This window comes from Eschrichtius robustus, chromosome 4 (assembly GCF_028021215.1).
Source record: "Eschrichtius robustus isolate mEscRob2 chromosome 4, mEscRob2.pri, whole genome shotgun sequence".
NCBI lineage: Eukaryota > Metazoa > Chordata > Mammalia > Artiodactyla > Eschrichtiidae > Eschrichtius > Eschrichtius robustus.
Genome location: NC_090827.1, coordinates 86,769,962 through 86,794,746, shown reverse-complemented (window position 1 = coordinate 86,794,746; position 24,785 = coordinate 86,769,962). Strand labels below are relative to the sequence as shown.

Sequence of the window (24,785 nt, the reverse complement as noted above, 5' to 3'; positions counted from 1 at the left end):
AAGACAATTCTATTTATAATAGAATCAAAAAAGAATAAAACACTTAGGAATAAGCTTAACCAAGGAGGCAAAAGGCTTATACACTGAAAACTGCAAAATGTGGCTGAAAGAAATTCAAGAAAAGTCAAATAAATGGAAAGATATCCCGCATTCATAGACTGGAAGACTTAATATTGTTAGGATGTCAATACTACCCAAAGTGATACACATATTCAATGGAATCCTTATCAAAACCCCAAAGACATTTCTGCAATTGTGAAGTCCGCACATATTCTCTCTTTCAATAAATCTTAAGGGTGAATTGCTCCAAGTTACCAACAGACATTAATAATAATTAATCAACCTATAAACTAATATATTGAACATTGCGAATTGGAAGCTACCGTTCAGACATACAGAGGATTCAACATTTAAAATAGGGTGGCATCATCACTAACATTCAGGCTGACAATGGACCAAATTCACAACTTTTTGCACGAGACAATCACAGGGGAGACTTGGTAAGCCTGTCTGCCATTGCACTTGAAAAGCATACTGACAGAATAGTATAATATCAGATAATGGGTGGAAAGGCCTTTTCCAGCAACAGATACCTGGGTCTCCACAAAACAGCTGCAGTCACAAACCAGGGCAGTGTCGAGGAAGGTAATCACCATCATCAGATACAGAGAGGTTCAATTTGTTCAAAAATTGTACTGTGCATTTTTAGGAGTTATTATAGATGCATAGAATTTCTGATGGACAAAGACCTTTAAAATCATACTACATGTGAAAATCATTTTATGGATAAGAAAATGAGGACCCCAGGAAGGGGTACCTATGTAACTCAAGGTCACACAACTAGCAGTTAGCAAAACCAGGACTAGAACCTAGGTTCCCAGTGTTCCTCCGTCTTCCCTAATAAAACTCCTGAGCTTAAGGTTGGGAGTACCACCTTAGTCTGTTGGCAGGAAAAGTCTCCCCACAAAATGATTTCTTTTTCTTTCCAGTTTTATTGAGCTATAATTGACATATAACATTGTATTAGTTTAAGGTGTACAATATAATGACTTGACATATGTATATATTACTAAATGATCACCACAATAAGTTAGTTAACATTCATCACCATGTATAGTTAAAAATTTTTTTCTCTTGTGATGAGAACTTTTAGGATCTACTCTCTTAGCAACTTTCAAATATACAGTACAGTATTGTTAACTACAGTCACCATGCTGAACATTACATCCCCATGACTTATTTATCTTATAACTGGAAGTTTGTTCCTTTTGACTACCTCTCCCACCCACAAACCCCTCACCTCAGACGACCACCAATTTGTTCTCTGTTTCTATAAATTCAGGATTTTTTTAGATTGTACATATAGGTGAGATCATACAGTATTTGTCTTTCTCTGTGTGACTTATTTCACTTAACATAATGCCTCCAAGGTCCATCCATGTTGTTGCAAATGGCAGGATTTTCTTCTTTTTGATGTCTGCGTAATAGTCCACTGGATATATATGCCACAGTTTCTTTATCCATTCAGCTGGTGATGGATACGTGCATGCCTTGGCTATTGTAAACAATGCTGCAGTGAACATGGGGGAACAAGTATATCTCTTCTAGATAGTGATTTCATTTCCTTCAGACATATACCCACAAGTGGAATTGCTGGATCTTATGGTAGTTCTATTTTTTAACTTTTAATTTTTTGAAGAACCCCCATACTGTTTTCCATAGTGGCTGCACGATTTTACATTCCCACCAACAGTGCGTAAGAGCTCCTTTTCTCCACATCCTCACCAACACTTTTTATCTCTTGTAATTTTGATGACAGCCATTCTAACAGGTGTGAGGTGATCACAAAACAATTTCTTAAAGATTCTTGACCACATCAGTATATGCCCAATATGATTAAACCAACTCACCCCTGCCTTAGGAAAGGAACCTTCTAGGATTATATGGAAGCCTTTGCACTGATTCTGCATTTGTTGATACCTGTGGCTATTGTCGTCCCATCCCTGGGGTAAGCGGTTAGGATCTGCCCTGTGAGAGGTGGACTTCCCAATGTCAATTACTCTGGGAAGAGGCAGAGCCTGAGATAAGAAATGAAAACTAGGAAGGAAAGACCTGGCAGAAATCTTCCCTCTTCCAGGGCCTTAATCTATTTCATGCCTGGCCTCTACAACTAAATATGCTGACAGTCACTTCTGGGGGAGGGGGCTGGTGGCCTAGGCCAGAGAGTTAGCCTTGTAAGGACCCAGTGAGGATGGGTCTCAGTATGCCGTATCTAGTAGCAATTTTACGGGACTCTCAGGGTTTTGTTAAAGGTCATAAACTCAACTTTTATCTACTATAGGGAGTTATGGACATGTTTCCAAGCTAGGGATGGAGTGGGAAATAGGAAAGCAGAGTGGGATAGCAGAGCTACCACAGTGCTGGCAGCAATGATTAGCAAGGTCCCCAAAGAAAAGGGGAACCTTGGGACAGGAATCCAGGCATGAGAGCTAGGTTCACCTCATCATATGAAGATGGTGTCCCTTCCCGATCACCTCAGAAGAGGAAGCATTAACTTATAACTAGGAGACACAATGGGTATCTTGCAAATCATCACAGGTTAAACAGATTTCTTGATACCGATAACACAGGATGATATTAACAGGTGAGCACTATGATGACTGTCCAATGTTTATAGTCAGCATCCATTCTGATTGGCCAGAATCTGGTTGCCAACTATTTTCAGTCTCATCCTTCCAACAATAATACATGTCTCTCCATCTCAGTTTCTGCTATTGATTCCTAAGCCTTGGAGAACATTAACCTTTTTGTTAGTGCTCATCACAGATGCAGGAATGAATAAACACTCTATTAATAAACCCTAAGCAATAGATACCATTATTCCCACTTTATAGGCTAGAAAACCGAGGCTCAGAGAAAGAACTCACCCACAGATAGCCTGCGGCAGAGCCAGAATTTTATTCCAAAACAAACAGAATTTTAGGACTGTATAGAAACAGTCCCCCTACTCTGGAAATCTACCCTCCTATGAAAGATAACATTGCAGGGAACAAGAAACTATGGGACGTGAAGATAAATGCATCATTATCTCATAAAATATCAATATTAATATGGAAAAGACTGGTCTAATAAGCATGATTCTAATCCTACCCAACTCTCATGCTGCAATTATTGTCAAGCATTACCTGAATACCTACAAAGCTTTTACATATATCTGTATGACAAAATACTAGTTCATGTCTTCAAATCCATGCATGTGAACTATAAAACCAATTTAACACTATTTATTAAGAGAAAAGGCCCAGCATATATTCTATTAATGTGCACTGAGTCCCTATGTTAATGTCTCATTTGATTAAAATATTATTACTATTAAAATATTATTATTATTATTACAAAAGACACAATTTAACAGATTTAAGGAAAAAACTTGAATTCAACAACTTCCCCTCCGGTCATTTATCTAAACCTCTGACAAAGCCTCTGTTCTAAGAAATTATTTCTTCTACTTTCTACTTAGTGAACAAATGAAAGTACATCTGAATTAAATTGCCACTGCTGTGGAAACACTGAAACTCTAAATAAAAACTAGCGATCAAGACAAGATTATCTCAAAAGATGCTAGGATTCCCTCAACACTGCCCATCATCAGGACAGTCTTTAAATGTCCTTTCTCATAGGCTATGCCAATCATTAGTTGTAATTAAAGTTCTTGTTGAAACTGGCTTATATCTCTCTACATCTGAATCTTTTCAGGTACCGCTCGTTTTCTCTTCTTCCTACTTACTATATGAGATCAGACACTAGTCTGCTTCAAAATTTTACAGGTACTACATCCACATTAAGATAATTCATCAAAGTAGTCTGAATGCTGTAAAGATTATTTTTTTAATGATACAGAATGTCACCAAATTCCCTTATTAGTAGGGTGGCCATTTAATTTATCATCCAAACCAGAACACTTGGTTCTGAAAGGGGGCATTATCAAAAATAACAACAGGCAACAGGCACAGTCAGGACTGTCCCAGCAAACTGACACATATTGCTACCCTACTTATTAAAGAACCAAACCCCACGCTTAAAAGCCGAAAGTCTCAAAAAAGTGAAATAAAGTTCACGGTGGGAAAGGGGGCAGAGTGAGTTCATGTGTGAACAGAAAGTCAGAAGAGTCCAATCAGAAGGTCAAGAGAAAGCTGCATGCTCTCTCAGGCACCCAAACGCAATGGCATTTCCAGATTACATAAACACACCTCCTCCCCGCCTTGGATATTAAAAGGGTTTGTACGTAGGAATCAAGTCTGTCGTGGGTCATGTGCTCTCCTTATTTATTTATCGGTTTATTTTACGGCTACCCTCACACTCCTCCTCGATATTACCTTATCTCCCACCCACACCCCACAACCCACAAGCTTCCTTTCCCTTCTCTTCCTTATTTTATGAACCAATAAACCAGAATTACTAGGAACTTGCTACATACCAGGCACTGTGCTAAGTCCTCCTACATAAAATGGGGATCCCAAAACTGAATTAGATTCAGTCCTTGCCAGCTCATTGTTCAAATTTTTGTTTGCCACACTCTGTTTAAAACTCAATACAGGGGACTTCCCTGGTGGTGCAGTGGTTAAGACTCCACGCCCTCAATGCGGGGGGCCCGTGTTCAATGTCTGGTCAGGGGACTAGATCCCACGTGCCTGCCGCAACTAAGAGTTCGCATGCCACAACCTAAGGAGCCAGCGAGCTGCAACTAAGGAGCCCGTGAGCCGCAACTAAGTCCCAGCGCAACCAAGTGAATTAATTTAAAAAAAAAACAAACAAACTCAATACCATGTCACTCCAGCCTCCATTTCTGCATGTCCTGAGCAGCCCAACCAAGGAGTACAGTTGCCAAGTTTCCTAGTGAAGCCACCTCTCTATTTATTTGTAGATAATTTAGTACAGTATATACATTGATATAAAAGAAGAATAAACTAAACAACTTTCGTTAAGGCGTCAAAATTTCCACATCTTAAAAAAACTTTATAAAAGCTCTTCTGCTCTCCCAACCAAGACACCGCAGCTTTTGGAGGGGAACACTCTTTCTTGCATACCTTTTTCCTCCTTGAAGCTGGTGAAGGATTATGTCTTGCCCACCACTGAATTTCCAGCACCTAGCAGAGTGTCTAGCACAAAATAGACACTCAATAAATATCTGTTGAATAAATGAATGAATGACGGGCTCATGGTTAATGACTTTTTTTTTTTATGTCAACTCCTCAAGATCTTTGCTCCATTGATCAACTCCTCTCAAAAGGCAGTCTCCTCACTCCCTCTGCCCCTCCCCACCACAGTAACAGCTTTGGAGTCAGCCAAAAACCCCAGATCAAATCCCAGCCACTTAATAGCAATGTAACCCTGAGCAAGTTTTCTAATCATTCTCTATGCCTTATTTTTCTTATCTATAAAATAGAGATAGCACTATCAAGTTTGCTAGGTTTTTGTGGTATTTGTGAGATTTGAAAACAAATTATGTAAAGGGCCAGGCAGGAACCCTCTAAATGTGTGTCAGATGAAAGAATAAATTGCCATTCTGTTCTGTGGCTCCAGGTCAAAATGTAACCAACAAACTGTAATTTGCCAAAGCTGATCTTCATTTAACAACAGATATGCATCAGAAGCGGTAACACACAACTGAAGTCTGTCTGCTGTGGAACATCAAAGGGAGAGTTTAACATCTGCTTTTAAATGCAGGAGAACAACAATTAGTCCACAAGTAAAAGGGGAAAGGTATACAATCCGATTTTATTTTCCCCACCAGGGTATCCGTGTATTAAGGGATTACCAGTTTACAGCAGACTAAAGCTTTTTTGCAAGGGTCACGTAGTGGCGGGAGGTAACCCTGGAAATGGTTTTTAAATTCAGCATTTATTGATAGCTCCTGCTTTTCACCATCAAGAAGGTACAGGCCAAGTCTGCCCTTCCTTCAAAGTGCAAAACTAAGCAATCAAAAACTACAAGAATAAGACTGAGGCTGAAGGGTATTTTTACCCAACTTGTTAGCAATCTAAGATATTAAACCTCAAAAGGGAATAACATCATGAATCTTTGTGCGACTTGAAATTTATGAAATGCATGCCTGTGATGGACGGGACACTTTGTTTTCACTGTAGAGGCACGTTCTGAGACCCATTCTCCTGCTGTCAGGCCGAGCAGCAGCCGTGGGAAGAAGCAGCTCCCTGTGCTTTATTTCTAGCACACCTGAAGCTGCCATCAACTGCGGCCATGACAGCTATTTACGAGCCCTTACTTTCCCCTTTTCCAGTAACAGCGGCAGAGACAAGCTATGAAACTTCCCCAGGGTTTGCTTTCCTTCCTCGCAGCTCTCTTGGAAGATGAAGGAAACCCCAGAGTTTTTCAAAGCCCGGAGGCAATGTTGATCTTGAGTAACATTTTCTATTTTCTTAAAAGACGTCATTTCCTACTGTCCTCCAGCATACAGAACATGAAGCAAAGCCTAACTACCTCCTTAGAGTACAGGAAAATAAATGCAGTAGTTACAAGAGAATGTGAACTCTGGTTTAAAAACAGCAAAGGGTTAGGGATAAACACGGGCTCTAATACTGAACCGTCAAATTCTGTCCTGCGAGCTCACAGTTTTGGCCTCCTTTAAAGAGTATCTGAGCAAAAGTGGCTCCCATCTGAATACGGATATTTTTTCCCTAAATTCCCAGTGAACCAAGTACACGAACCTATTATAACAACCTGTTTTCTTATCCATCTTCATTTTACAGATGCTTTCTTGTCATGAGTCACAGAGTTTATAAACCAAGAAACTAGGGTGCAAACCTAGGCAGCCTGACCCCAACGGTCTCCCATAATATGCCCTGAACCAGAAAAGTACTTCTGTTTGTTGTCTAAATCTGAAACCAGCCAGGACCAACAGGAGTGACCATCAACACAAGGGCTCCACATATTTTTACAAACTGAGGTCCTTACCTGCATGGATGATGGTGTAGTATTTTTTATGAACTCAAAAATATCATTTAAGACAGTTTTATACCTGCCATAGCAATGAAGCAGCAAGCACAGCTTTACAGCCTCCAAAAGGGCTTACAAGAAGTGCATTGTCGTCTCAGCTTCAGTTTTGGACAGCAAGTCACAAGATAAAATGGCAATTAGGAATTTCCTGAAACTTTAGAGATCAATCTAGATGTCAAACAATTAAATAGATAAATAAATAAAATATCAAACTAAAATCCAATTACCCCCTTTTAAGTAACACTTGATATAACTTCAACAGAAGCTTTATATATATAATTTTAAAACACTGAATTTCAAGGGACAAAATATCTTAGAGATTATTCATCTTATCAATGCAAATTTTATTGAGCAAAGAGTCATGAAAGACAAAAAAAAAGTGAATGAGACTGGATCCCAGGCCTCAAGACCTTAGTCTATTAAACATTATGTAAATAACTATAACCCAATTCAAGTTAAAAACAATAAAAGATAAAATCAGAATATACTATGAGAGACTGAAGTAGGATATTAAGGGAGTTTGACACACAGAAAGGATCACTTCTGATCACAGCACAGTGGTTAAGAGCCATAAACATGAGCGTCATACAGACCTGAGTTCAAGTCTTGACCACTCCACTCCCTAGCTATGTGACATGAGACAAGTTATTTAACCCCACTGAGCCTCAGTTTCAAAACCTTTATAATGGGGCAATAACACCTACCTCTCAGAACGGATATATAGGATTAAATAAGATAAAATATATAAAACTCTTAATACAGTTCCCAGCACACTCCCAGGGTTAATTGCTAGCAGTGGCTTCCAGTCCCAGACCTATTATTTCTCCATCTCACATGCTTAGCTACTTCTCTTACCAATGCTCCTTAATTGCTCTGGTCCAATGCCCTGCTAGATCCTACTACCAACTCTTCTTTAAAGATGAAGAGATGGACTTTGAGAAAATGGGGAATGTGCCCAATGCCATAGAGACTCCTGATTCCTCGGGAAATGACCGCCCCTTCCTCAGCAGGCCCACAGCATTTGTGAATCCATCTTCCCTACAAGCTCACCAGAGTCAGATGGATACCTCATGGGCTTTAAAGTTAGATGGATCAGAGTTAGAATCCTAACTCAAACCTTTTCTAGCTGTGTGAATGCTGGCGAGTTACTTTCCCCCAAGTTTCAATAATCCCTACCCTAAGAATTACTGTGACAATCTAGTGACTCACTACTATGACTTCCACACTTGTTCAGACAGCGGAGCCAGTCTAAAGACAAAATATCAGAAATCTTGGTATATTTAACTGTACCACATGAACCAAGAATTAATCTACTAGGAGAAATTACAACTACATTATATACATACCACTTCCCAAATATTATGTGTGTGTGTGTGTGCACACATATGTGTGCATAAATACATACACACGTTTTTTAAATCATTGTTCTAAGTTTATTGATTAAATGCTTGTTATTCATTAACTTTTTTTTTTCTATTTGCTAATTTAACTTAACAAGTAGTAGCAGGTACCAAAAGTTCAGGAAAATATAATGGAAAAAAACCTTAAGGATTAGAAAATTCTATTCATGATTTATTCTGGAAGGGATGGGTCAATGAATATCATTACTGAATGTTAGTGGTCCAACGCCTCATTTGAGAATATCCAGCCCACTGCTTGTCACATAGTACACACTGAATATATGTTATTTCAATCTGAATTTGAAACTCAAATTAAGTTCCCTGAAAGCAAGAGCATATCTCATTCATCTTTGACTAATGAGCTCCTAACACAGTGCCTGGCACATGGTAGTTGTGCAAAAAATGTCGGCTTAATAAATGAACCTAAAATTGAGAAGGCATGCAAAGGTCTATAATACGTTTTGCATCTCCAATTAATCTGGATTTCAATTTGCTCCAATAAATTATATTCCAAAGTCTATGAAATGTTCCTTCTGTACCCATCACCTCATCTGAGATATGAAGAGCTTCTTGGGAGGGAGAAATACATAGGTAGAATCCTTCCTTAGGCACAGAAATATTGATGAAGACAGCTAAGTGGGAGGAAGATGTCACCTGCACTCTTGTAATATAACAAAGGGACCAAAGAAGACACAAGCTTTATACACAGTACCCATCAAACAGTGACATTTACCATTTTGAACACATATTTAGTCCCACAAGCCTCCTGTTCAGAACATGTCTGGTTACAGTAAACACAGTAGAGATTGTAGAAGGCGAATCCTAGTCTATTCTCTGTTCACAGATGAAAAACCCACACCATATATTTCACATATTTATACTCCCTTCTAACTGAAAGCCAGGATCACCTCAAATTAAACAAAAAGCTAAGATTCAACTGTTTCTCTTTCACTAAAAATGATATTGTAGGCAAATATTTATTAGCATGGGAATTCATTATTTATTAAGTGGAAAAGAAAGGATACCAAATAATTTGTAGCATATACTACTCTGGTAGTATTAACATAAAAATAAATATATAGGGGCTTCCCTGATGGCACAGTGGTTGAGAATCTGCCTGCTAACGCAGGGGACACGGGTTCGAGCCCTGGTCTGGGAAGATCCCACATGCCGCGGAGCAACTGGGCCCGTGAGCCACAACTACTGGGCCTGCGCGTCTGGAGCCTGTGCTCCGCAACAAGAGAGGCCGCGATAGTGAGAGGCCCGCGCACCGCGATGAAGAGTGGCCCCCGCTTGCCGCAACTAGAGAAAGCCCTAGCACAGAAACGAAGACCCAACACAGCCATAAATAAATAAATAAATTTTAATAAATAAATAAATAAATAAATAAATAAATATATGTATTAAACAGGATAATAAAATAGAAGCTATTTTCTACTTCTTTTAAAATAATCCATGGTTAGGGGGGAGAACCACGGTGGGGTGGGGATGGTGGTGTGCTGAATTGGGCGATGGGATTGACATGTTTACACTGATGTGTATAAAATTGATGACTGATTAAAAAAAAAAAAATAATCCATGGCTAATTTTTCAAAAGTGCATCTACATTTTGTCAATATTATAGACTCAAGCTTCCAGAAACTTGTTTCAAATAATTAAATAAAATACTTGAAACAAGTAAGTCTTTGAAAACATACTTGTGATTAAAAGAAAAATAAAAGTAGAGGACAAATGGGAGTTAAAAGGAAGTGTGGTGGTTGTTTAGGGTTTTGAATTTTCCCTAAAATTGCACTAACCTCCCCCAAAATAAGGCACCAATTCATTTAAGTACCCCTTACAGTTTTCAAAGTACTGTCAGAAACATTCACCTGTGACTTTTGTAAATTTCAGAAGGGACTTCTCTCCATCTCCCCCAACCCTGCCCTCTCCCTTAATGTTTACTTCCATATAACTAGTTCTTCAGGACTAGATATATACAGAGCATACTTATGCATTATAACCACCTTCTTTTTAACTTAAAAGTCAACTGTGAACATCCTTCTGTGCATGTAAATTTTCACCTATGACATCAGTTTCAGTAAGCAGAGATCCTTCTGCCATAGTCCCTTTGGTAACACAGGGACTGTCTTTAGCTTACTGTGGTGATCAAAAGTCCTACTCATGCCTTGCTTCTACAAAATGGAAAAGTGACTTTTACAGCAATATCACAAAGGGAATATTTCGGTGTAATGGAAGGAAAATATTTCACCAGGGGCTATATTAAATTTTAAAGAAATGCTAAATTATTTGAAAGGCAGTTTAAGTAGCTCACTTTCTGGGGCTAAGTTGTATTTCCAATCTAAACACCACTGCAAATATTGAGATCCTAAAGGCCAGAGAATTAATCTTTTGCTCTTTTCGTTCCACTTCTGTGGACAGATTGGTGACTTCCAACATAATCCTCTTTCAAATATCCTTCCAGGATGGAATAAATATCCTTTATTTTAAGGTTAATATGTGAATACAAGGCTAAAAACTGCAACTGAATATATTGCTATCATTTTTTTAAATTCCATTTTAATCTCACTACTGCAAATATTTCACTGTAACAAAAAAAAAATGTTTTTGGAGAAAATTTTCGAAGTCTTTGCTTTCATTGGATTTATATTTTAGCATAGACTTGATGGCTCTCAGAAACTGTTTTCGTGGTGTGTGTATATAATATTTTTTCAGTACATCTTATTTAACTTCAAAACAGCTTCATAATTAAAGACCCTTACCTTATTAAAATTATTTCCAAATAACACACAACTCAGTTATAAATAAACTTACACTACAAACAATATAACAATAAAATCTGATCTTACTGTTTAACGCTTCTATGGAACTTCTAGAGTATAGTTCTTTTCTGTCTTGTTTTGTTTTAGGAATGTTTCAACTATCTCATTTGTATTGTCAGAAATGTAGAGGAGCTGTAATACACAAAGTATACAAAGTTTAGAAAACTATCTAGTGATTTAATGAGCAAACAGTTCCTACTGTCAATGATATTGCTTCTGGAATACACCAGAAAGGAGGTGTGTGTGAGCGCGCGTGCGTCAGTGCGTGTGTGTGTGTACATGTGTAGCTTCGCTTACATTCTTAGGGGCCACTCACATTTCCAAGTAGTATCTACAAAAAAGTAGACTGTATTATTTTTAGGGCCCATTTTACCTTTCTCTTCAAAAAGATCAGGGAAATAAACTGAACTTTATGGCGCCAAACAATTTTTTCTACGAGATAGTCAAGCCATTCACACAGGTTTCTCAATTAAACTATCTTGGAGTTTCTCGAAAAAGTTATAAAACAATAAAACTGATAGACGCATCAATTCGTCTAAGACCAAGCTACATGAGGGACTTACTGAACAAGTGATTCCATATTTTATTTTCCTTTCCAGACAAGAAAAGAACCAAATGGATTACATTCTTATTCTAAAAAATTCAGAACCAAAGAGCTTATCTAAAAGTCTAAAACTCCTGAAGCTCAGAAAACTAGACTCACTTTTCTGTCACACCATATTACACTGTCTTACCTTTAGAGTTTAATTCATCTCCTGAACACCTGATAAAAGGTTTTATCACAACCTTGAGGACTCAGTTTATGAAATCCCAAAGAAATGGCACATTGCAAAAATTCATCCTAATCTCTTGAAAGGTTTTTTTTTTTTTTTTTTTTTTTTAAAGGTCTCCTGAGTCCCTTTCCATGTTTCAAGTCTGTAAGAGCAAATAAAACTTACAAGCCAGGAAAGAAAGGAAGTAGAAAAGCCACAGACAAACTGTTAACTTTCTGAGAGAAATATAACAAAATTTTTAAAAAGCAAGTTAGAAAATTACTTACTTTTCCCAGGTCTTTGGTACAAAGCTCAGAAGGCAATTTCCCTTTTCCCACCAAGTCTTGTTAATTAATAGCAATCACTCAATGAGGTCAGGCAGCCCGAATATATCTAGAAATTGTGTACAGACAAAAAGTTAACATTCAAAGTCAGATTAGAAATTAAAAATCAAAACACCCCATTGCTATCCAGAGTCTCTGCATAATTAAAATACAGATTGCACTGGAATATCTAAATGATGAGCTATACTAGCTACTTTTCTTTCAGAACAATACTAACAAGACTTGCTAAACCTAGATGGTGTTTTGATCTGTCATCTTATTAAAGTTACTAGAGCCGGAATCAGCAAGGCTTCTTGGCAACCTTCACGATAAAAATGTCCTTCTCAGGGAGTCATAAAAAGCAACTTAGGGAGGATGTGGACTTCTAATTATACTGTGACTTGGGAGGGAAGGTCTTCCGAAATCACACTTGCCTGCCTCACCTTCCAAAGATGAGCTCATCTCACAAACACAAAAGCGGTTGTAAATAGAAGTGAACAATAACAACTTAAAGAAATTCATTAACAACTTGTAAATGCCCTTCAGATGTATCCATTGAAGCACACTTCACTTTTGCAGGTGGGAATGAGAAGAGAGAAGCCTGTTGACTTTTTTTAAAAAATAAATTTATTTATTTGTTTATTTTGGCTGCATTGGGTCTCTGTTGCTGTGCGCGGGCTTTCTCTAGAGTTGCAGCGAGCGGGGGCTACTCTTTGTTGCGGTGCGCGGGCTTCTCACTGCGGTGGCTTCTCCTGTTGCGGAGCACGGGCTCTAGGTGCACGGGCTTCAGTAACTGTGGCATGCAGGCTCAGCAGTTGTGGCCGAAGGGCTCTAGAGTACAGGCTCAGTAGTTGTGGCGCATGGGCTTAGTTGTTCTGCGGCATGTGGGATCTTCCCGGACCAGGGCTCAAACCCGTGTCCCCTGTGATTCAGTCAGCTGTGGCCAGGTCGGCAGGGCCATGTGACAGGCTTTCCTCACAAATGGCTCTATGAGTGGTGCAGGTAACCTGCTAGTGTTGGAGGGTCTCCTGCAGAGGCAGGCAGTGGCTGTGTCTCACTGTGGGGACAAGGACACTGGCAGCAGAAGTTCTGGGAAGTACTCCTTGGCGTGAGCCCTCCCAGAGTCCACCATCAGCCCCACCAAAGAGCCCAGGTAGGCTCCAGTGCTGGGCTGCCCCACTGATAAAGGTTTTTGAGTGTTATGTCCCTGATCCTACTTTTCCCTTAAGCATTGGGGGGTTTACTGCATGATTCTGCATAGCATGGTGGTTTTTAGAAACACATATATTGCATTTTAGCAGACCTGACTGTTTAGTAACTAGTGTTTACAAGGATGCTTGTGTGTTGTGTGTTTTGTTTTGTTTTTTTGGGTTTTTTTGGCCACACCACATGGCTCATGGGATCTTAGTTCCCCGACCAGGGATCGAACCCGGCCCCATGCAGTGAAAGCGCTGAGTCTTAACCACTGGACCACCAAAGAAAGTCCCAGGACGCTTGTGATTTAGACCAGAGGGGTTAAATTATGATTTTCAAATATGTTCATTATGTTAAAGAGGATAGCAACATATGTAATTTAATTTTAGAAAGAATCACACTCACATACTAGGTTTACAATAACCTAGTATGGACACTTTTAAGGGTGTTTCAGTTACATGAAAAATTTATTTATGAGAAGTTCCCTAATGGTGTTGTTAGATAAATGAAGCGTTACTGCATCATTCCGGACAGACCAACATGATGGTGTTATAAAGATACGATTCTTGCAGACAAGAGGACTTAGCCAGAGTTGCTAGAGAGGAGAAACTGAATTATTTGTCATTCCTTGAAACCAATAAACTTTTAAAAGATTAAAGTTATCCGTAAAAAAAAGTCCAAGATATACATAAAGATATGTACAAAGAAGTTTTCCATTAAAGTAATAACAATTTTAAGCAATTTTAAAATATAAATATTCAGCAACGGATAAAGTTTTTTAAAATCTGTAAGATATTTAATAAAATGAGAAAATGTTTTTAAGCAGTGTTCATTGGGAATGCAGACTATAAGATATGTTCCACATCATCTCAATTTTGTTTAAAAGTATCTATACCTAGAAAAAAAGACTAGAATGAAAAAAAGTCAACATTTGTATAGTTACTAATTAGAGATAACAGAATAAGAATAGAATAATTTTTATTTTCTTTGCATTTTCCTGTGGTTCCCAAATTTTCCACAATAATCACATCTACTTTTACAGTTAGAAATAACCATACGCTATATAAAAATAGGACTAAGGCATTTGGTGGGGAAAAAACCTCTTTTTATCCCCACTTTAATTCTGAATGTGACTCCAGCCAGTAGAATGAACACCAGCCCAAGAACAAGGGTACCAGATGCTTCCTCCACAGGTATTAACAGATCCAGTCACAGAAAGTATTTTCTATCTCATAATTCAAGGGCAAATACAGTCCCAACAGAGATGTTCAAAGTATATAAATCCGTTTTAGAGGCCAAAATATAATTTGCTTTTACTGGCTAAAACAGTTATGGATTTAGTAAAATCCAGATGAAAGAAGACTTTTAATTATATAATTGCATATTAGCTGTCTTAATGTCTGAAAGAAATTTAGTTATGAATGAAGAAATTGTGCTCTGGATAAAGCTCCTTTCAAACAAGATCAAGATTAAAGAAATACAAGAAGCAATGGATTCAGTTGTGGGGATGAGTGCCTCACTTGGGGAGTTTTCGATGGAAAGTAAGAAAGAGATATTGATCTTTACGACCTCCAAAAGAACTCAGTTGTATTAAAATTTTCCCAATAAACATAAAACTGGACTTTGAAAATAATCCATTTGCCAAAAATGGTGACTCCTTAGTCATCAGTCTGCTTAGTTTAATTCCATGCACTGAAACTGTGTAAGAACTAAATGGTGAAACTACAATACTCTGAAGTCAAGGGCCAATGTGGAACAATTTGGCCACCATACAACCTGAGTTTACTTGCCTATACTGGCCAGCAGCACATTTAAAGGATGTGCCCCTTTCCATCTTCAGTGTAGCCTTACTCACATCAAATACCCAGTAACTATTTGGTGTAGAGCAATTGCTTTAGTACCACTCTCCATTCTCAAGAATGCACTGAGGATTAAAAATCAGTGATTGTGTGTGTGTGTGTGTGTGTGTGTGTGCGCGTGTGTGTGCACGTGTGTGTGTGGTTTTGTTTTATAAAATTATAAAGCATCTGTAACATGCAGTGTATACATCTGAATAATAACCATATTCCTGCTGTACAAAGTATAGATGTACTAGTCTCTGTTTTGTTTTGTTTTTTACTTCCAAAAATGCTGACTTCAATGGAAAACAAACAAAAAACCCTTCTGTTTCAAATTTACTTTTGTATTTTTAAGCATTTTCATAACTTCCCTATCAAATGGAAACAAAGCTACTGATTTCATGTTTTGTTCTGTTTTGTTTCATAGAATAGAAAAGGCAAATGAATATTTTAATTACGCTATCATATACAAAAAGAGATCACAGAGGTGATACTGAGTTCTAGAAAAATCAGTCAGTTCAAGTTCAAGATCAGAGACTATCATTTTATCAAATGTATGTTGATTACTTTGGAAAATAACTGAAATTCTTGGCTTCTGTGTCTCACAAGTTGCTGCCTAAAATGCTGCACATATGCACCTTTAATAATTTGCAACCAAATATTATAATCAGCAAATAAATTCAGATACTATTTTCAATTAGGAGGGTTCAAAATAAAAACTATGAATTTTAATTTTTAAAAGAAGACATGCAGAAATATACATCCACCTATACACACCTCACAGTGACTCTGAAAATACAGAACACTTAGGAACTCTCAGTATGGAAACTGTATTTCTTAAATTGCTCTAAGAATTAGCATATGTATAGCTCAGGGGAATACACTCTCTTAGCATTACTGGATATAAAGAAGGGCAACCAATTTTCAGAGTCTACCTGGAAAATAAGCAGAAATTATTTTCTCAGGCTCTCTAGTCACTCCGTGGGCAGAATTCCAACATAATCTAAATTGGTCTTGGCACTATCTCACTCCCCTTTTTGCATCACTGCACCACCTCTGGTCCAAAGCCCAATGACCTTCTCTCTCGACAGCCTCCTACTCTCATTGGTCCTTTCCTTCCAACTTCTAAACTTCCAATGACTCCATGGCAATATTTTAGCAGAAGCTGGGGAATGGGGGAGCTTCAACAAATGATTAAGGAATTTTAACTTTCTCTGGATTATATGCATTTTTAAAGAAAAGTTTGAGTACCCAGATCTTGTTTTTCTAAGCACCATAGCTCACTGGAGAAATAGTTGGGTCCAGGCCTGGGGATAAGGAAAGTACAATATAAGCCTAGAACACCTTACTATGCCAGGAAGCAAGAAGTGCTCAAATATTAATGCAGACATGACAGAAGGACACAGGAGCTGCCTTGAAGGGGCTCCCACTGGCCAAATGTGGTACAATCTGAACAACAAAAAGAATGATACGGATAAATTATAACACACTCAATTTTTAAAAAAGGAACCATCAATCCACAGATATTCATGGAAAGGGGGATAGTGGAAAGCTCTTCTTTACAAAGAAAGCCAGCTAATAAACACCAAAGGAATAGCAGAAATAGAAAATCCCACTTTGCAGCCACCAAGGCAATGATTGATTCAGTCAAGGGTCGTTAATGGACGCTAAAACCATTAGGGAAAGGGTTGCTATGGAACAGGATACTCACACAGTCTCAGAATATCACCCCACAGATTACTTATCACTTACCGAGGGGAAAAGGTATCCTTATAATGGAGAGCTCTGGCAGACCACCTTACCCAAGTGATGGCTGGCACAATCAATTATAGGATAACCGAACATCACATGTCTCCACAGGGACTATGTAGTATGTTTGTCAAAAGGCTTAATCTGTATCTCATCATAAAGTAACAATCAAACAAATCCAGTACTTGTGGTACTTTCTACAAGACAATTATCTTGGCATTCTCCAAGATATCAGTGCCATGAATGACAAAAATAAACAAAAACAGGGTGACTGTTCTGGATTAAAGGAAAAGAAACAAAATGCAGTGAATGACTGTTGATGAATCTTGGATGAGGAGAGGGGTTATAAAAGACATTACTGTAATAACTGGTGAAATTTGAATCGGTATTATGGGCTATGTGGGAGAATATTCTTGTGTTTGGGAGATACATGTTAAAGTATTAATATTTTGGGTAAAGGGTCATGACCTCTATAACTAACTCAACCGGTTCAGCAAAAATGTTTTCAAGTGTGTGTATACAGAGACAGAGAGACAGCAACAGAGAGAGACAGAGATAAAACAAATTTGGCAAAATGTTTGCATTTTATATGGCAGGCTGGTTGTAACCTCTAAAAGCCAGTAACTACGGTTACTTGTAGGCTGTGTCTATTCCATATGAAGAGAGATCATAAAGGAGCTTATGGTTGAAACCAACACAAATAGAAACAGAGACCACTGGCGTTACAGCATTTAGTCCATTTTTCAAAACACTTTTTCCAATTCATTTTTCTTCTGTAGCAATTAATGGTCATTAGTTGGGAGGAAGAAGATTTACAGAGAAAAAGAAACCCAAGGAAGAGGACAACAATGGATAAAAATTAGGCACAGATAATTCCAGTTCTCTTCCATACCTCTTCTTTGGAAGAAGAGGTAAGTCTCAAGGTTTAAAAAAATTGTGCATTGTTTTCCATCCTGGTGAGAAACCCTGGATAGATGTGGACCTTTCCAGTGAGCAAGAAAGAGTCCCTCTGCAAGAGGTATTCTGACCAAACACCAGGACCAGTGAAGCTGAGCACTTCATTTCATGCCCAGCCCTGGCCAAGCCTAGAACAGAGAGGCACGTGTCTGAATAACGAACGTTCCATGTGGGCAAACTTGCATCCCAGAAGCCCAGCTTTCAGCAGCTGCCTCAAACTGAATGTGTTGCAAACAGAATTCTCCTCCACCAAACTTGACCCCTTGTTTCTATTACCTCTCTCCTCAGTCTATCCACTCTCAAAAGTGCAGCTTCATCTTTCACTTTGGTTCCCACTGGCCCTCTCTTCCTCGTTCACATCCTCAGGCCCATATTGGCCACAAGGTCTCTCACAGTCCAGGTAGAAACAGCCTCTCTTTTCTCTGTTTCTCCTCAATACTTCTATCTATGGCACTCACTTGACACTTTTTAAATATCTTTGCCACACGGTACTGATTCTGTACTCACCGTAGGCAAGAACTTTACTATGTTACCTCATTTAAAAATCACTGAGGGACTTCCCTGGAGGCGCAGTGGTTAAGAATCTGCCTGCCGATGCAGGGGACACGGGTTAGAGCCCTGGTCTGGGAAGATCCCACATGCCGCGGAGCAACTAAGCCCGTGCGCCACAACTACTGAGCCTGTGCTCTAGAGCCTGCGAGCCACAACTACTGAGCCCGCGTGTCACAACTACTAAAGCCCGCGCGCCTAGAGCCCGTGCTCTGCAACGAGAAGCCACCACAATGAGAAGTCCACGCACCACAATGAAGAGTAGCCCCCCCACTCGCCGCAACTAGAGAAAGCCCGCGCGCAGCAACGAAGACCCAACACAGCCAAAAAAAAAAAAAAATCACTCAAATTCTGTGAAGTAGTTTAACGTTATTTTGCTTCTATCTACAGAAGAAATGGATACTCAGGTGAAATAACTTGTCCGAGGTCACAGAATTGTAAAGTTGATATTCAGACCCTGATCTTCTGGTTCTACCCTAACACCAAGGTGCTTCAGATTTTATTTATCATTTTAAACACTGTCCCCTGTCCTTAAATCAAGCACAGACTCCTTGAAGGAAGGGATCCATTTTATCCAGCTTTGTGCTCTCTCCAGAGCCTAGCAATACTCATAACTCATGTTCACTGAATTATATTTCAAGACTCAGCCCAGAAACCATTTTTCTTTCTGACTTCCAAGACCAATCCCTGTACAACCACCCACCCCCTCCCCTTGCCCTCTATATGTTTCTACTGCAGTACATGCAAGCCTTAATGGCAGGCTTCGTAACTGCCGCATGTGTGCCCTGGAACACAGCAGGCACCTAATGTATGTTTGCTGAATGACATGTTTATGCATGAGACAGCTGGGTCCCTTATCAAGGCTACTATGTCTTGCTAAAAAATTGACCTCATTTTTATCTTTATCACATACTGAGGAAATTATTTTAGGAAAGAGTGACACAGGGAAAATGGAGAAAAACAGTCTTGGCCTTTGGGTCCTACCCACTTCACCTGCTGTCCTGGGTATACTGTGTTCTGGAGAAGTGCTTCCAAATTTTAATGGATATGTAGTTATCATTCAATACAAATTACGATTCAGTATGTCTGTGATAGAGCCCAAGATTCTGCATTTCTTTTTCTGGGGCATGGGGGAATGCAAACAAGAGGCTAACCAAGATTCTGCATTTCTAACAAGCTCCCAAGAGACGTTGATGCTGCTGATCTATGGACCACACTTCCCAGGAGCAAGAAGTCCTAGACTGTAATAGTGAAACTGTGCCCATTTAAAGAGAAATAACATGTCAACTAAATGACCAGACATACATTCAGAGTGTTAATGCTAGTTATCTCTGGGTTTCTTCTTTCTGCTTTCCTATAATTTCCAAGTATTCTATAATGACTCTTGCTGATGGAAATAAAAAGTTTAAATGCTATATATACACATGCATAAAAAACTGTACATTTGGACATTTCGACTTTGCATGGCTACATCTTTATTTAAGCAACAAATATACTTAACAGGACCAGACTTGGGAAATAACAGGATGGTGAATTTAGCAATTCCCTGTCTGCTCATTTTAACATGTAGATTAACATAAAACAGTAATTACCCTTAGCAAGCAGTCACCACCACAAGCATTGCTTTTCTCAGGTTCCTTTCCCTTAAAAGAAAGAGAAAGAATCCATTCAGTTGGAAGACAATAAAAGGCAAACCAAATTAAGGACAGAAGAAAGAACAAGCAGGTGCTACAATGAACCTCTTCCAAGTGGGTCAACAGAACCTCATGAAGTTGAAAAGGCGGTGGAAATGCGTTTCTCCCAGCAGAGGTGGGGTGGGCTGGGTTCCCCGACAAGGCAAAGTGCAATAAATTAAAGCAGCACTCACCGTGCACCTGCAAGCGAGGTGCAAAGAAATGGTCCTTAGAGGAGCCCCCCTTCCAAACATAACAAGGAAAGATCATTAGGAAAAGGCAATTAGAGGGTGTGCGTTTGCAGGAAAGCACTCCCCAAATACCTCCTTCTCTTTCGTGTTGTTCCTAAGGATGCCAGGTTTATCCTATGAGTTGCAGAAGTTGCAGCCCAGGCAGGTGGGCATCTCATGCCCACTCCCATACCCGCAGCTATTCCGGACTCTTGCCCGGCCATAGGTACCTGTGACTCAGGAAGGGCCAAAAACAAAGGAGGCACTTTGTAACCAGAGTATTCCTGGTTAAAGTAGGACCAACAAGGTTCTGCATCCTCTGTTTTCCAACCCACAGGCCTAAGTGACTTTTTGCCTTAAAGAAATATTGTGAAAGTCACTGTGAAATTACCTGAAAGGATTGGAACTTAGTGTCTGGAAGGCTTATATATATACAATGGGACTAAAAATCACTTCTGTGTGTCTATTAAGGATGTGGTTTCCTATCTGTGAAGTTTAGACACGCTAGACATTCAGCTCAACTGAAAACAGTGAGTCACTTTATCTCTACTGAGTTCCGTGAGTCTAGAGCTGGACCATTCAAGGCAAATAAGCATATGCTGAGGTATTTAAAAATGCGATCACTTGGGCTTCCCTGGTGGCGCAGTGGTTGAGGGTCTGCCTGCCAGTGCAGGGGATGCGGGTTCGAGCCCTGGTCTGGGAGGATCCCACGTGCTGCGGAGTGACTAGGCCCGTGAGCCACAATTACTGAGCCTGCGCGTCTGGAGCCTGTGCTCCGCAACAAGAAGAGGCCGCGATAGAGAGAGGCCCGCGCACCGCGATGAAGAGCGGCCCCCCGCTTGCCGCAACTAGAGAAAGCCCTCGCACAGAGATGAAGACCCAACACAGCCAAAAATAAATAAATAAATAAATTAAATTAATTAAAAAAAAAATGCGATCACTTGAGATTTCGATAGCATCAAAGTCAGTATCTTGATGGGAGAAAAAATCTGAATCTACTTGGACTTGCTTACATTTCTTTTATTGAAATTCAATATTGTTTTTATTTTGAATTATATGGATGGTAGATGGGGTGGGGGAGGGGAAAGCACCATAATCTTCTTGGTGCTCCAAAGCCTCAGAGTCTTAATATCTTAGTAGGAATTTTAGATTTGAGGAGACGTAAGAGGCACGACAATCAAATAGAATGCAGTACACGGTCTTTAGCTTGGATTCTGGTTTAACTTTTTTTTCAATGCTAAAGACTTAGGGGACTAAGTCTTTGGGAAATTTGACTATGGACTGATAATAAGTGATATTTGAGGACTACAATTAATTTTGTTGGCCATCATAATAGTACTGCATTTACATAAGGCAGCTTCTTTATTTCTTGGAGATGAATGTTAAAGTATTGAGGGGTAAAATGCCATGATATCTAAAATTTATTTTGAAATGGCTCAGCAAAAAATAATATATGTAAATTTACACAGATGAAGTAAACAAGAAAAATGCTAATAGTTACTGAAATCAGATAGGGGTTCTATGGGTTTTCATTGTAGTATATTCCTTCTACTTTCTTCTATATTTGAAAAATTTTAGAATGAAAAGTTTAAATTTATATAAAAAACATTTATGACCCCATAGTTTTATCTCCCTTGTCCTATTCTCTTGCCATATTAGACCACAGTCCATCTATAGTAGATTATTTTCTTTCCTCCAGAACACATTCTCTCACGCCTTCCACCTCTGTAACTCTGTGTGTTATATTGTCTCAACCTGGCATTTTTCTCCCTCCAGTCACTGGGCCTCTGGTGAAAGCTGATTTATTCTTTCAGGTCAATCTCAAAGGCTACCTCCTCTCGGAAAACTTTCCTAACCTCCACCCCACTTTATGCATCTCCCCTTTTCAGACTCCCCATTACACCTTGTACCTCTCAGCACACCTATCACATTCTACCCTGCAAGGTAAACACTGAAGCTGACATTTACTGAGAGCTTCCCACGTGTGAGGCCCTGTTCACATGCTGTCACATGCATTCTTTATTGCACTCATTTCTTTCCTACCCCACTGAGGTAGGAGCTGTCATTACCTCTTTTCACAGGTGAGGAAACAGGCTTTGAGAGGCTGGGTGACCTACCCAGTTACAGGGTCAGTAAGTGGCAGTGCCAGGCTTCATTCAAATATAGCCCATCTGCTTCTAAACTCTTAAGCACTAGTGTGTATGTCATTTGCATGGCAGCCTGATCCTTTCCTACTACACTGTAACAATTTAAGGGCAGGTATTGCATCTTCTTTCTTTATTCACTCAACCAATAGTTGTTGAAAAGCCACTATTATCAGGAAACCACTGCCCTATGTGATGGGGTAAAGATATGAGTGAAAAGGACCGTTTTTGACCTAGGCAAAAACTAAGGAAATTTGAACAAACTATGGACTTTACTTAATAAAAATGTATGTACTGGTACATTAATTGTAACAAATGTACCATATGAATGTAAGATGTCAATAATAGGGCAAACAGGGTGAGAGGGTTAATGAGAACTCTGTACTATCTTCTCAATCTTCCTGTAAATCTAAAACGGTTCAAAAAAAATAAAGTCTATTTTAAAAAAGGAAAAAAGAATGTGACAATGAGGTCAGTTTTCTTGATTGGCTCATAAACTCCCTATAAAATCAATCCTAAAGTAGAGTGGTTCAGTCATTCTAGCAAAAGGGGCGACAATGAAACGTCTGACTAGGGCCTATTTGGGGAATGAATTCAAATGAGGATCTCCAGCTGAATGTGTGGCACGTGTTTTTTAAACCTAATCTCATACATGTATGTCCTTCCCCTCATACAACACTAACATGCTTCAGGCTCCAGTTTCTCCAGCTTAATTCACGATGTTTTAATGAACATACCCAGGAAGGAATTTACCACATCTCCTACTTCCCTAAATCAACTCAAGTTCTTAAGTTAAGTCTCAGAAAGACTCTAGGAAGTTCAATTTCTTTTTTAAGCATTGGTTATTTTTTGGTTTTGATTTTTTTGTTTTTGTTTTTTTCCTTAAAGAATCACAGAGTTTCAAGTCCCACACTCCATAGCCATCTCAAATCCAGAACTTTAGGTACCTACACATTAATATACTGAACCATCCTATGCCTGATTCTTCCCTAAAAAAAGGGAACTCAGCCTTTCAGATACTGTTCAGGGATTCCTCTCCACTTTAGCAAATGGCTCTCTCCACCACATTTGTGAGATCAGCTACATTTCCACATATAAAAACCTTCCTACGTGGAGCTAGCCTAATAAACCACCATGAATAACAGTAACTCTTTTTTTAGATCTAACTCCTGGAAAACTACAGCTCCTCACAGCTATGTAACTATTTAACAGACGCCATTTGACAACAGTAACCATAGTAATAAGTAACAGCATTGAGAGTATTTCACTGGTTGTGGTGCATTTTGGAAGTTAGTCTCATAAAAGTACTGGGATATGGGTGGTAAAGATATCATCACCATTTTATAGATGAGGAAAACTGAGGCTTACAATTGAAGTCAGAACTCACTCAAATACACCACTGCGTGACTTTGTTCCGCCGGGGATCCTCCAAGTCCTGGCTCAAAGCCAACAGTGCTTTTGCTCTCTCCAGTCAGAAAGCCAGGCCCTCTCCCAGAAACTGTCCACAGTACTCGCCTCATCCCTGGAGGTGCTCTTTCTCTACAGGCCATGTATCCGCTCATGCATCCAATCTCCTGAGAAGAATCATGTAAACTAACTCAGGACTAGGGCCCCGCTTCACTCATGCTTCAGCCGCCGCAGGTCAACACACGGCCTCACACAGTGGGTGCTCCCCAAGCCCAATGGTCCACAACCGCATGAACGATCCTGAGCTGCAAAGCTTACCCACGGGCAAAAGCCATGAAACAAAAACATACCCTGTTCTGGTGCTTGACAACTTATGGGAAGTTCAAGACGACTTTTTTTCATTGACCTTAAAGCAAAACAAATTATATTTAAGTTTTACAACATGGCTGATAACCATAAATAGAAAAGAGAGAGTTTTGTTTTCCCCATGAGTCCTCAGTGAGGCTTCCAACTCAGGGGCCAAGAACATTAGGGAATGTGCCACAGATCTTGGTTTTCATCCAGATTCCAGAAAAACGGCAGAGGCAAATGAGTTTTACCAGCGATACAGTTTGAGTTCGTCCTACAGGGACCACCCTCTACAGAATAACGCCTAAAATCAGCTTGTGCATATTCCTCTATCTATAGACCTCTTTCTAATGGCCAAGTTGACCGTTCTGTTATTACAACCTTGGAT

General features: G+C 39.3%; 1 protein-coding gene across 17 annotated transcripts in view; it reads right to left on the bottom strand.

Annotated features, from left to right (window-relative positions):
• The window catches only part of APBB2 (amyloid beta precursor protein binding family B member 2), a 365,031-nt gene that overhangs the window by 252,707 nt on the left and 87,539 nt on the right, over window positions 1-24,785 (bottom strand). For 13 of the 17 annotated variants that reach the window (XM_068543062.1, XM_068543063.1, XM_068543057.1 and 10 more), the window contains one exon: window positions 12,273-12,378. The gene's annotated coding sequence lies outside the window, so the exon portion shown is untranslated. Of the gene's footprint in view, window positions 1-12,272; window positions 12,379-20,187; window positions 20,239-24,399; window positions 24,456-24,785 lie in introns of all 17 variants that reach the window. The other 4 variants (XM_068543045.1, XM_068543052.1, XM_068543053.1 and 1 more) reach the window with 2 other exon arrangements.